At 38.7% G+C, this 15265-nt stretch overlaps 1 long non-coding RNA gene across 1 annotated transcript; it reads left to right on the top strand.

The window, feature by feature from the left end:
* The first annotated feature begins 1645 nt into the window (after positions 1 to 1645).
* LOC131017695 (uncharacterized) lies at positions 1646 to 4949 on the top strand. The gene is made up of 3 exons (XR_009099791.1): positions 1646 to 1783; positions 3910 to 3972; positions 4660 to 4949. It is a non-coding gene; the product is annotated as an uncharacterized LOC131017695 (long non-coding RNA).
* Positions 4950 to 15265: the final 10316 nt, after the last annotated feature.

The raw sequence follows: 15265 nt of genomic DNA, 5'->3' as shown, positions 1-15265 counted from the left end.
CTGATTTCTGGTGGGAAGCACGTCGAAAAATTCTGACACCTGAACAATGGGCAAGTTATACTTGGGAAGATTTTAAGACAGGATTATATGATAAATATATTCCGAAAAGCTATAGGAAGAAGAAAGAAGCTGAGTTCTACGAGTTAAAGCAAGAAAAGAAATCTGTGGTTGAATACGACAAGGAATTCTGCAATCTGTCGAGGTTTGCTCCACAACAAGTGGACACAGATGAGAAGATGGCAGAGAAATTTTGTGCCGGACTACGGTACGAAATTAGGATGGCTCTAGCAAGTCACGGAGGACTCTCATACACGGAGTCTCTGAATAGGGCACTTGACGTTGAAGCTGCAATGCCGTCGGACAAGTCAGCCCCACCATTGATCTCAACGCCAAACGATCCACCAGTAGCCTCACATACTCTCAAAGGGAAGCGCAAGTGGGACAACAATGAAGACAATATCAATCAGACTAGTAAGAAAGTGTGGCAAGAAAAGGAACGGGCCGAACAGTTTATTCAACCAAGGCACGAGGCACGGACTAACCTCGAGTCAACTGGGTGTAGCCAAAGTCAGAGAGGAATTTCACCTTGCCCAAATTGTGGTAAGATGCACAGGGGTGTTTGTCGAGTTGGGACTAACGGTTGTTACAATTGTGGCCAAAAAGGTCACTACTCCACGCAATGCCCCAACAGACAACGAGGTTCATCAGTTGGGAACACCCACACCCCCTTGCCAGCAATACGTGGACACTTGCGAAATCAGCCTCAATCACATCAGTGAAAATCTTATGGAGACACCGCGAACAAGAAAAAGCTACGTGGGAACTTGAAGACTAGATGAAGGAAAAATACACCGAACTGTTTTAGCAGAGATATGCAAATTTCGGGACGAAATTTTTGTTAAGAGGGGTAGTATGTAGTAGCCCGCTCTTTTAATTATGATTAAAACTAGTAAATGCAATTTTTATAAATGAATCCATTTTATGGTCCTGATTTTTTTTATCAGAAACGAAGTTATTATTTTAGCTTTATACTTTTATAAAGTATGAGAAAAACGCGACGAGGATTATTGAGTCATTCAATAATTTATTATCCAGTTTAATAACTGACTTAGCAAAGTCAAGTTATTAATTTATATGCAATAGAAATATTATTTCTATTATTTACTAGAAGTCGAGGAATTATTCCGACTGCAACGCAAATTAAATCTACGGATTTAATTTAAGTCATATTATAATTTTTTCAATATTGGAAACAAGGAAGCAAATACTAAACAGATACAGAAACGCGATGATTGAAAATCGAAGCCAGTATTTATTTACAGTTCACGAATACAGTCTACTTCCCAGCTTGGGAAAAATTGTATAGTATATTACAAGGTTGAATTTACGCCACCTTACTGCCACTCACTCAAGTTGGCACAACAATTAAAGAAGAGGGATAGAAAAGTCAATAAAGTTAGTGGAAAGCAAAATAAATGTGCTGCCACCACCTATTGCTCCCCACCTATTCAAACCACCTCCACCATCTCGTTTCTTTAAGGCCACTAGCCAACAACTCTCCTCCACTTATCTCAACTCCAGCAGTGAGCACAGCATTCTCTATCATTTTCCTGTCACCAAGAGGTCTCTTCAAAGAGCAGCCACGAGTTCTGCCAAAGTATCAAGTTCTAGTAAATCGACAACAACCAAGCAATATCCAACCAACATAAAGGCTTCAAGCTACGGCTTATTTTCAGCACATTTGATTCATAAGCTCAGCCACAAACCAACAGCATACTTCAAGGTAATTATGCTATCCTATTTTTTTCATACCAGTGAGCATTCATATCAAGGCATGAGCATGATCAGTTTCAAATATAGAAGACCTTATAAACATCTTGAACTTAGTAAGCACACCAACTACGTCTTTATGAGCAAGTGACAGTTCATATATAGTTTTAAACGAGCATATGAGTTTATGCAAAGCAAGAAGAAATTACGCTTTATCTTTGATTCACGCTAAGAACCAGTAAAAATTTGGGGATCGAACTTAGCTTCTGAGGGAAAGGGATTGTACCTGTTTCAATAAACGAGGAGGAGGGCGACTGCCCCTTGGCGGTGGCGGTGGCAGCCTCTGGCTTGCTACCTGCCGGACGAAAACAATGAGGAGAGCACGGAGACCTCGCCGATTCTTCAGTGGCGGCGACGGCTGATTTCTGAGGAAGAAGAGCAGGGGCTCGAGTACGGAGCAGCTTCCAACGACGTTACAGGGAGGCGGTAGTTCCCAATAGAGGCGGAGTGTCGAGCAACAGCCTTGCCAATTTTAGGGCAAAGGCAGCGCGACGCCAACGGCGACTCCCGCCTGTTCACAGAGCAGCGGCAGACGAAGTCCAGCAGGCCGCGACTCCGGCGAAACAGCAGCAGTCGGCGCTGACCACCGGACGAACAGCAGCAACTCCAGCCGGCGGCGATTCCAGGCGAAGCAGCAACCACTCCCAGACGCGACCGGCGCCGTTTGAATCGCCGGAGTCCAGACAAAGATAATCAGCTCCAGGACCGCTCCCAGACGACAGCAGCCAACCAGATCTTGGCCGAGAGAGAGAGAGATAGGCTGGAGACGGATCGAGAGGGAGAGATAGGGAGAGGACCGAAGAGAGTATCTAAATTGAGAGAAGATGAGAGGCGTCGGGAAGAACTGAGGCGACGACCGACTGGCTCGCCGGATTGCGGGCGGCGGCGGCGGAAGCCTAGTCTGAAGGCAGATTGAGATTGGGGGAATTGAGGGGAGAGAAGGCTGCGTGCGTAAGATAAAAGAGAGATCGAGAGTTTAGAAAGAGAGAGAGGGATTGGGCTATGTTTGGGCTTACCCCTATTTTAATTGTTGGGCTTTGGCTATTGGGCCGAAAATGTAGAAGGAAAGAGTGAATGGGCTTAAGTTGTTGGGCCGGTTTTTATTTTATTATGTTGGGCCTCTGATTTTTTTTAGAATGGGCTTAATTTTATTTCTTTTGCTTGGGCTTTCATATTTTAATTGTTTGGGCTTTTCCCTTTTAATTTTCGGGCTTGAATTTTAATGGCTTGGGCTTCACATCTAAATTCGAATTGGGCCGTTATCTATATTATTTGGGCCGAATTATTTGAGCTTGGGTTTGTTTTATTCTAAAGGAATTAAGCTTCCAATTTAATTGATTGAGCTTTCATTAAATTCAAACTGGGCCAGTCTTTAATTTAATTGGTCCTTCTCATTAATTCTATTGGGCTTGATTTATTTAAGGGTTGGGCTGATGCATATTTTATGATGGGCTATTATTCCAAACCTCAATTATTATTTGGACCCCTATTTTAATTGTTTTGGGTCGAAGACTCTTTAAGTTGGGCTTTAATTCTTTTAAAGCTTGAGTTGAAGTTACTCCTTTGAGCTAAGCCTAGCAGTATCAAATTTTGATGGAGCCCAATTATTTATCAGTGGGTGAGCCGATTCGTATTCAGTAAATGAGCCGCCCAGTTTATTAATTATTGTTTTTGGACTTCGGACTTTAAAGCGAACTATTATCATTTATTTCTTTAAAGCCACTGGTTTATTTAATTAATTGGCTACTCTCTTTTGAGCCTATTAATTATTTGAGGTTACGCTAGTAATGATGTTTCTATCGAAAAGCCCGATAATTTCTACAAGGTCACACCTCGTTTAAAGCCGAATTAGTCCTTTTTCAATCAAGTACAAATGCGAGGTTTACTTCACAGCTTTATTCGACCGCGTTATACGAGAATTAGTTAAATCTATAAACGAGGATTAATAGTAGAATTCCCGATTATCGCTCAGAAAATTAGTTCATGCATACAAGATTCATGCATAGTTACAATTATGTTTTCTCATTAATTAAGAATTTTCCTCGAGGCAATGTCTTATTTTATATTCTCGTGATTAAGGTCAAGCGCGAGAGTAAGAACTACACAAGGAGTTAGAGTACCTTAGCAAAACTTTGCTATCAGGTGGGCAATTTCTTACGCGTAAATAAAATGCTATACCAGTGTTATGCTTTAAAATGCAAATTGGATCTTCAAGTGTGGTATGCTTTATTACACTTACATGAGTTAAGCTTTATTATGCTACACGTTAAATGAATTACGCTATGTTGTTTATACTATTTACGCCCTATGTAATTTACGCTTGATTACGCTTATTTACGCTTGAATGCTTTACGCTGATAAGTTTATGCCTGTGATTGATGCTTGCGTCTGTTGGGGGAGGCCTCCCTCAATAGTACGATGCCGTGTCCGCTGAGGAGGGCCTTCCTCACGGCGCGATGCCCGTGTCCGCTGAGAGAGGCCTCTCTCGCGGCGCGATGCCAGTATGCCAGTGTTACAGCGTCTATTGGGGGAGGCCTCCCTCAATAGTACGATGCCGTGACCGCTGAGGGAGGCCCCCTTCACGGCGCGATGCCAGTGTTCGTTGGAGAAGGCCTTCTCCACGACACGATGCGTGTATATGATTGTTGATGATGAAGAATGCCCTTATGCTATTTATGAATTTGGAAATGTTTAATGAGCAAATGATATGAAAGAAACTCATGCCTCTTATGCGATATTGTGAAATTGTTAATGATGTTATGTTATATGCTTGGCAACTGCCCACTAAGTACTCTTGTACTTAGCCCTTCGATGTTTATGTTTGTGTAGGTTGAGCTGTGATGGGCGATGAAGTGTTGCTGAATGGAGTTTTTGTCGAACTTAAAGTAGGCTCAGAAAGGATACATGTCTTCATACATGTATCTCAGTTATGCATTCCGCTGTAAACACTGATTATTTCAGTTACACCTTCCGTTACAAACTCTGATAATGTTTTAGCCAAGCCCCTAAAAATGCCTTTTTCCTTTTAAGGAATATAACGCGTATACAAGTTCTTTGAGTACCCTTTTTATGCGAACTATGCCTTTTTCCTTTTTAAGGAATATTTCACGCGTATTCAAGCTCTTTGAGTATTCTTTTATGCGCCCCTTTCTAAACCCGCTTCTTAATTTTCCTTCCCCAGTCATGGTTTTCCCGGATTAATTATCCTTAATTAAGGCCGGTCGTGACAAAATAACTCAAGTGGATTACATGTATGAGGACATGAAATCCTAAGCCTAATTTAACACATTAACATCAAGACTTTGCTCTGCTCGCTTCCATCCGCATCACAGCTTAACCTGCATATTTAGAAAACATATGCAGGGCTGAGTACTAAAAAGGTACTCAATGGTCACATGCCGAAATAACTTTAAAGCTTGCTCTTAGAGCTATATATTGAACTTGCCATCTCAAGCATCACACAGGAGTTTTATTTAAAAATAACTTGTGCATGCCAAAACTGTAAAACTTCTATATATATATCATCATAACATCATATACGTCTGCAGACAATTAACATGTATGTACCATAACTACGCATCATGTAACCTTGTGTTGAGAAGTAGGCCTCCTTCTCAAACACAGTGATCGGCCCGAAGGCTCCCGATCACAGTGACCGGCCAACCCGCTCGATGGCTCACGGTCACAACTATGTGCACAAACCCTTACTGACATCTCGCTTCAGCATAGGGCCGATATCGTCTATCTCTCGTAGATGGTAACATACAAGCTCATAAAATAATTTGGCAAGTCAATAACTTTAATGTAACTTCATTCATATAATAACATAATTAAATAGTGTGCACTTCAAATTATGAGTTTAGAAAGCCCACCTGATACGCTTAACGGTGTAGGAATTCTTGCTCACTTATCTATCATTGCTTCTGTCACCTTCATGATAGCAAGATTCTAAAATAAGATTGGATAACTAGATAAGAAGAATTAGCTATAAATAACATCCTAATAAACTTTTAATCTTTTGCAAAGCTAGGGTTGAATCAACTAAACTAACCAATATACTAACTCTTATGAACTTTAAGAAAGTATAAACTAATATTCCTATCTTATAGGAATTCCTCTACTAGAGAAAGTTTAGAAGTAAACAAATCCATTCCATAGGGATCAGTTTACAACTAACCATACATGTAAAACACAAAATCCCAAAGTAATTAATCATATAAACATAATTATGTCCATCAACTATCATATTAACAAGCTTAGTAATCAATAATCCTCAATAGGTAATTAGAACAATAAAACCTTAATTTGAGTTTAGTAGTTTAGGATCTCAATTAACTACCAATCACAAGTTTAAGAAACATACCCATTTGAATCCTAACTTTGAAAAATTATATAAAATCAACCACTTCAAAGAAAAATATAAACCTCACTTCTTTAGAAAGCTATTAACGTCTATATTTCTCAGAAATTTACAAAAACACAATATCTCAAGTGGATAAGAAGTTATATGACCAAAGACAGAATCTGCCACTGAACTCTGCTGCTCCGTGCAGTACATTTCAGAAAATAGTTTGACATGTCTATTGGTCTTGGATTTAGCTGAAATTTTGCAGAGAACGACTACACATGATGAAGTTATTACAGTAAAAATTTCAAGTTATTTAGACTACGAGAACACCCTCATAAGCACCTCGAAACATACTGCCCTGTCAAGCCGAAAACTGACAGCAAAGCCCCTTTGTTTCAACTTAACATATAATTCATATGTTTGTCAAATACAAACCATAGGAACTCAATTACATCATCTTACTACACATTAGCATGCTTTAGCTTGAAATTTAACTCATGTTTAACTCATCAACACAAAGCAAGCAAGTTAGGGTCAGTTTGATAGGGTGTATTAGAGTAGTTAATTAGTATTTCTATAGTTATTTGAGTGTTTGATAGGATTCATTAATAATGGTCTTGGCCCGCAAAAAAGCCAAGGCCCGCAGCTATTCACTATTCCACTTAGATTCTGAATCCACCACTTCCCCCAAGTTAAATTATATTGATTTCTACAGTAACAAGGATTATTTTCATTTTGACGAAACTATCCCCTCACCCGCCCCAATTCATCTCTCTTTCTTCCTCATATCTTCTTCCTCTTGGAGAATCACACACAGCGCCCACCACTCTGCTTCCCCACCACCACCGCATCCACACACACAGTGCAAAAATCACCCCCAAAAATCACACCACCACCACCATCCACAAAAATCACACACTTTTTCCCACAATCGCCATACCCGACTCTGTTTCCCCACCACCACCGCATCCATTTCCTCCGCCGTCTCCCGCAAGGGAACCCTAAACCCCCACCGAAAATTGGCGAGCATGAGATCTAGGAAATTGGCGCCGCCGGTAAAAGTAGCAGTAGAGTAGAGAAGAAGAAGGCTTTAGAATGAAGTAACAGCCGAATTAAACCCAGATCTAAGCAATTGGAGCCATTAATATAGTTTTCTTGTGAAAACGTGATTTTTTTTGTTCTTTTTTTGTTTTTGGAGAAACTCACCGCAGAGAAGGGATTGTGAAATTATGATGGAGAGCTGCTGGGTTACTTGATTTTGGGGTTGGAAGAATTGATGGGGAGGATTTAGTAGTCTGTCGTGTGTGGGTGAGGGGGCGGAGGGGTTGGGGTTGGGGTTGGGGTTGGTGTGGGTGTGGAGGTGTGGGGTGGGGGGGAATGTTATGGAAGAAGAAGAGTTTTGGACGTTGGGGGCGACTGGTGGGATGGTGATGGGGTTGGGATAATTATTTTTTTATTTTTCTTTTGTTTAATTTATTTATTTAAATATAAGGTTAAAATTGTAATTTACTCTTTAATATATATTTGTATATTTTGTATCAAACAATAATATTAGTTATCTAGATTTTAATCTTGATCTATCAAACACTATAAATACATTACTAATCTCACCCAATCCATATTATTTTAACTAGGTTTTATTTATCACTCTTTATCTCAAATAGCTATCAAACGGGCCCTTATAACACAATTAATCACCACAACTTCTCCGATCAATACTAAAAGTAGTTCTTCCCTTATCCATAAATCAAAATTGGCTCAGCACATAGTAACATGCCCAATATCCCCCAATTTTTATCACATAATCACATTCAACGCTCCCAAGAGTTCAATTACATAAGCATCAAATATTTAGCTATCTTACCTCAAGAATGCCCAAATTCACTTATGAACAAGCAAGGAGAGCCACAACTCCACTAGGGTTAACTAGTACACAACAACATCATTTGAATTTACCCCATAGAACATAAAGAGGAAGAAGGGCTTAGCTTTAGGTGATTAAGGGAAGGCAGCGGTCCCTGTTCCATGGGGGTGAGCCGTGGATCGACGCCGAGCGACGAGAAGATGGGAATTGCCAGGAACAGCAGCGGCGTAACCTTCACTGCTAGAATCCAGAACACGGCGATGGCGATTAACGAGGAAGTGCAGCTAGGGCTCAGCCTAGAAGAAGACCCCACCCTCCCTTGAGTTGTAAAGAGAGAGAACCGAGGAGGGAGCAACGGTGGCGCGTCGATTCCCGGCCAAGAAAGACGCAGCGTCATCGAACCAGAGCAACGGCAGCTTCCGCTTCGTCGGGAGAGATGAGACGTCGCGGCACGTCGAGCAAGCTCCGAGCAGTGGCGTTATTGGATAACCTCTTGTATAATTGGAGTGCCTCATGAAATCAAAGAAATTAAAAAAAAAACAAACTAAGGGTTTTGCAGAGGAAAGGGGACGACTTTGTTGGAAGAAAAGGAGGAGAAAATCTTCCTTCATAAGCTAACCTTGTAAATATCCCTTCACTATATAATATTAAAATATATCTAGTAGTAGCTTGTATATTTGTATTAAACAAATAGCAGATAATGTAATACTCTATTTATATCAAATTCATAATAGAATCAAGTTGATAGAATTTAAACCCATCAACTCAAACGTAAATTGTGATAAAATCCCAAATAAATTTCACTTAATACTAAAATGAGATTTTCATTCCTAATATTAGAAAATGAATCTGCTAATATAAAATTCTTGCTATTAAAAACATAATCTCAATAATTAAGAAATAATAATAAATCTCAAACTCATGGTTTAAAAATAAATCATCAATATTAAAATAAGAAAGCTCATAGACAAATAATTTAAATAACATTCGTCACTTCAATTAGTCGAGCAATAAGTCGACTAATAATATCTCGTATTTGTTACCATTCTCATCTCCAAAAGCAATAAAATAATCCCTTTAACTAGGAATTATAAACTTGCTGCCAAGAATAAAATAAATAAAGGATACAAGAACACTAAACTATTCAAATTATGCAATCACTGAATTAAAAGCTCATGGTATTATAATAATATCTCATCTCATCTCAGTGATTCTACTTCTCTTTCTTCTTTTAAATGATAGAAAATAGAAAATAATATTAATAACATATACTGTAGTGAAAATGCTGGGTGTTACATAAGCTTTCTTAACTTGAGATGTCCCAAGAGATGGAATGTTAGTATATGCTTTTAGTTTAGTTAAATTCACAAAAGCAGTTTATTTAAACTAGTGGATGCAACCCTAAAGCTTCAAGAGATAGAAGTTTCAATCATGAATTCTTTTCTAGTTATTTCTTGTCTATATATCCAATCTTACCTTGGGAACCTCATTATAATGAAGGTTCGAGTGCCAGTATAGAGTGAACAAGCAAGGACTTCTATTTCATTAAGTATATCAGGTGGACTCACTAACTCAAGAAATAAAGATACATATTTTGATATGAAGTTTAAGTGTATGCATTTATTTTCGAATTATTGACTTGCTAATATTTGAGATTTGTATGTTACCATCTACATAGAACAACGAATTCGGGTCCTGAGTGAGTTAGGATTTGTGTACATAGAGTTGACAGTCAAGCTTTGAATTAGCTTGTCGTCGTGTTTGAGAAGGAGGCCTACTTTTCAACCCTCAGAGTTATATAATGTGTAGATATGGTACATACATGTTAATTGTCTGCACACGTATATGATGTTATGATGATTATAGAAAAGTTTTACAACTTTGCATTCACAGGTTATTTAAATAAAATTCATGTGTGATGCTTGAGATGACAAGTTCAATATATAGCTCTAAGAGCAAGTTTAAAATTATTTCGGTATGTGATTAGTAGGGGCACCTCTCAAATGAATCCCGATGAGTTGACGTTTCACTTGGCCAAGGTGGCAGAAATCAAACAACGCAACAATCTCCCATAGATTCTAGAATTTTATTTTATGTTTTTTTTAAAAGTAATTTAGGACTTTATTTTAAATGTATCGCAATTTTAATTTTCAATCAATGTAGGGTTAATTTTAATATTTAATTGTGTTTTAGTTGTTTTAAATCTAATGAAAATTTAAATTGGAAACTACAATAAAAATAAATACAAAATGAAAGTTAAAGTTAGAGAGCCAAGGGGTGGGCTCTCCCATTGTGGAGAGTGAGCTCAAAAATATGGGAACCACATTTTTGAGCCCACCCTTGGTTCTCCATTGTGGATGCTCTTATACGCCATAATTTCAGATTTATTATGCTTTTAGTAGCGAATTTTTAACTACTCCATTTGTCCACAATTTAAATCCCCACTTTGGTGCGGGCACGGAGACTAAGAAAATTGAAAAGGTGATGTAGATGAAATATAAGGGTAGTTGACTAAAGTGATAAATGTGTTGTGAGTGGGTCCGCTAATGATAAAGTGTAGTAAATATAGAATATAAAAATAATAAAATTGTTTTAAACTATAGTAAATATAGGAAAAGAAAAAGAGTAAAAAAAATACAAAAAACAGAATAAGGCTTTAATTTGTGGACAAAAATTTAAAAGCAAGTAGAGCTTTAAATTGTGGACGGAGAGAGTATTAAAAGTTAAATTAAATGTTGTAAAATGTTGAATGTTGTGAAAAGGAAAATTAAATGTTATAACTCAAAGATTTACTCCCTCCTATTCATAATAGATGTCATCCTAAGCTTTTGCACATAAATTAATAATATAATTTTTTTTTACCAAAATTAACCTTAATTAGTGCTAATCACAAATCATTAATAAGAGGAATCACAATCTGTATTGCAATTCAGCCAGCATACGTCTATGTAAAAGTTAATAAATGTACTTAATTTAATAAGGTTATCTTTCGAATAGAAGTCTAAAACGTCATATAATTTGCAGAGATAAATATAGAATGAAACGACATCTAAATATAGAATGAAACGACATCTATTTTGAATAGGAGGGAGTATTAAATTTGAAGTGAGACGTGAAATTAATTTTTATACTAAATTAATTTTAAGCGGTGTTGAATATTGTCTATGAAAAATTCACGCATGGTGCAAAACTAACCAATCACATTATAGAAAAAATGTATGCATTTGTATATTCCAAGAAATTCATAATTTGTAACTTTTTTGTTTGGGGGGCCAAATATATTTATTATCAATATCCAGGTCGACCAAACGGTGCATGTGTAAATAAAGTGATAGCACTATCTTTGAATTTACTTTCATTCATATTGAGTAAAGTGATTAGTTTCGAATTAGTTAGCTAGCTGATAGATGGTTATCCTTTCTGTTAGAGTAAGTTATCTCATGTATCATTGGTGCATAAACACCGTCTGTAACAAACCCTATATAAGGGAGAATGCAGTATAATGGAAATAGCTTTTCATTCATAATCTCTATCTCAATATGCAGTTATCTTCATAATTCAACATGGTATCAGTTGCTGCAGCATAACTGCCTTCTCTCGATCCTTCTTCCATCTACTTCCGCTCAAATCTCTCTCTCTAAACTGCATTCTCCTCCATGGCTTCTTCTTCAACATCTCTCCCATCAGCACTCACATCCATACATCCTATCAGTGTCAAGTTAGATAGATCTAACTACAGCTTCTGGAAGACACAAGTCTATGCCACAGCCTGCGCCTATGGCTTCAGCGATCTCCTTGATGGTGATATAGCACCATCTCAGTTTCTTCAGGATGGATCCACATCCAACTCCGAGTATCTCGTGTGGCTACGCAGAGATCAATTTGTGTTTAGCTGGCTTCTCGCCTCTTTATCATCTTCGATGATCGGTTACGTAGGTCGCTGCATTACGTCTCTTCAACTTTGGAAAGCATTTGAGAAGATTTTTAACTCTCAATCCAAAGCGCGCGCCGCGCAACTGCGTCTCCAGCTACAAACTTTGAAGAAAGGAGACTCCTCCATTGACGACTACATACTCAAGTTTCGTGGAATTTCTGCATAGCATTGGTCAACCAATACCGGAGACAGATCTGGTGATTACATACTTGCTGGCTTAGGACCAGAGTATGAAAGTATCTCGGTGTTTCTTCAATCCAAATGCGAAGAAATCACATTTGATGAGGCTCAGTTTTCTCTGCAAACACATGAAATTCGTCTTCATCAACAATCGTCCAATGCTTCTGCCACAGCATTTACGGTAAATTCTACACCTTCTCAGCCAAATCCTCAGGCAAATATGGCGTATAACAATCAGAATAATCGAGGTCGTGGTGGTAAAACTGGATATAGAGGATCAGGCAACCGTGGTGGCCGAGGTGGAGGCAGGTATTATAGCAATAACAATCAAAATAAACCTATATGTCAGCTATGTGGAAAGCAAAATCATGTTGCTCTTAAGTGCTTTCGTCGCTTTGATGTAAGCTTCACTAGACCAGATTTCACTCCAACCTCTGCACCACAAGCCAACTATACTCAATCTGAAACTATCTCCCAAACTCACATAAATCAACCTCCTTCAACCACCTCACCCTCTGCATACACTATCTCACCTGTTTCTACTAACAATGCAGGCACAGATTGGTTTCTTGACTCAGGCGCCACAGCTCATGTAACTTCTGATTTCTCCAACCTTCAACTCCAAGCTCCCTACACAGGCTCAGAGACATTAACCGTAGGTAATGGCTCTCAACTTCAAATCTCTCATATAGGATCATCTGCTCTCTCCTCACATCACTCCCCTAAGTCTCTTCATCTTAAGAGTATACTGCTAGTTCCTCAAATAACAAAAAATCTTCTCAGCATATCCAAACTCACACATGATAACAATGTTTATATTGAATTCCATTCTACTTCTTGCTTTGTTAAGGACAAAATCACCCACAGAACCCTGCTGGAGGGCACTCTTAGGGATGGACTCTATCACCTGTCTCACAGTATCAAGCCATCTGCCTCTTCATCTCAAGCATCAGTTGGTGATTGTTTTTTAGCTCAAAATAATAATGTACAACTCTGGTATTCTAGACTAGGTCATCCTTGTAAAAATGTCCTTCATCAAGCCTTAAAGGCTATGAACCTCTATGTACCTTCAAACAGCTTTTTCTGTGAAGCGTGTGCAGTTGGTAAAATTCACAGCTTATCTTTTCCTACTGTTACTGTTAAGACCACTGCTCCTTTTCAATTAGTACATACTGATGTGTGGGGACCAAGCTCTATTACCTCTACCAATGGCTTCAAATACTATCTACATTTCATAGATGACTACACTCGCTATACATGGATTTTTCCTCTACATCTAAAGTCTGAAGTTTACACTCATTTTGTTAACTTCAATGCCTTCGTAGAACGCCAATTCCACACCAAAATCCAAGCTCTACAATCAGACTGGGGTGGGGAATACAGATCACTAAAACCTTTGCTTGACAAACTAGGCATTCTCTTTAGGCATCCCTGCCCACATACTCATCAACAAAACGGGAGAGCTGAAAGAAAACATCGCCATATCACTGAACTTGGCCTTACCTTACTTGCCTCTGCCTCTATGCCTCAACAATACTGGTGGGATTCATTTACCACTGCTGTTCACCTTATCAATAGATTACCCTCTCCTTCTCTACAAAATCAGTCTCCTTACCAAAAACTCTACAAAACTCTCCCAGATTATACCTTTCTTCGCACTTTTGGTTGCAGCTGCTACCCATATCTTAGACCATACAATAACTCAAAGCTCCAGTTTAGGTCATCAAAATGTCTATTCTTGGGCTATAGTTCAGATCACAAAGGATACAAGTGTTTACATCCTTCGGGTAGAACCTATATCTCTAGGACTGTAATCTTTAATGAGCATGAATTTCCCTATACTACTCTTTTCTGTCCATCCCTCTCAAGCATAGAGTCTATCTCTCCCACCTCCATCTGCACTCATCAACTTCCTATTCCAACTCATCTTCCCACACCTATTCCAATTCATAATACTCCTCCTTCCTCTACCTCCACCTCCAGCTCTTCACAAACATCATCACCTCCACATCACCCTATACACAATCATATCCAAAATCCCTCTCCACCTCGCAGCTCATCTTCCTCTACTACTTCCCCACCTCAAATCACAAACACTCATCATATGCGCACAAGAGCAAAAAGTGGTATATCCAAACCAAAAGTCTTCACAGCTCACATCACTGACTCAGGTAAGACTGTTGTTACTGCTATAATTCCTGTTTCTGTCTCAGAAGCTCTCACACATCCTGGTTGGTTGGCAGCTATGGAAAAAGAAATGTCTGCTATTGCTGAAAAATCTACTTGGGAACTCATTCCCTATTCCTCTGATATGAATCTCATACAGTGCAAATGGGTTTTTCGAGTGAAACAAAATGCAGATGGTACTGTGGATAGGCTCAAGGCCAGACTCGTAGCTAAGGGTTTTCAACAGAGAGCAGGTATCGATTTCTTAGACACATTCAGTCCAGTAGTGAAGCCTGTTTCTGTCAGACTGCTATTCTCTCTTGCAGCAAATTTTAAATGGGACATTCAACAACTAGACATCAACAATGCCTTTCTAAATGGCACCTTGGACAGACCTGTTTATATGCAGCAGCCAAAAGGCTTTGTCGATTCTACCAAGCCTCATCATGTTTGTCAGCTAAATAAATCTCTTTATGGCTTGAAACAGGCTCCCAGGGCTTGGTATGAGAAGCTCAAGCAATATCTTATCAGCTATGGATTTCAATATTCTACATCAGATCATTCTCTAATCTATTCTTTATGCGAAAAAATGGCAAGCTTCTCATCCTACTGGTGTATGTAGATGACATCTTAGTCACAGGGGAAGACACTACTCTCATATCTCAGTTTATACAATCCCTCTCGCAAAAATTTTCCCTTAAAACTCTTGGGTCTGTGAATTTTTTCCTTGGTATCCATGTGTTCAAAACCTCTACCAACTCCTTTCTTTTAAATCAATCCAAATACATCCATGACCTTCTCTCAAAAACAAATCTTGTCAACTGTAACCCACAACCCTCTCCATATGATATAAGCACAAAACTCTCTCAGTCTGATAGCCCTCCTTTTCCTAATCCAACTCTCTATAGAAGCACCATAGGTGCTCTCCAATATCTAACCCTAA

This window comes from Salvia miltiorrhiza, chromosome 3, assembly GCF_028751815.1.
Source record: "Salvia miltiorrhiza cultivar Shanhuang (shh) chromosome 3, IMPLAD_Smil_shh, whole genome shotgun sequence".
NCBI lineage: Eukaryota > Viridiplantae > Streptophyta > Magnoliopsida > Lamiales > Lamiaceae > Salvia > Salvia miltiorrhiza.
The sequence above is the reverse complement of the archived record's forward strand: the minus strand, read 5'-3'. Positions and strand labels throughout refer to the sequence as shown.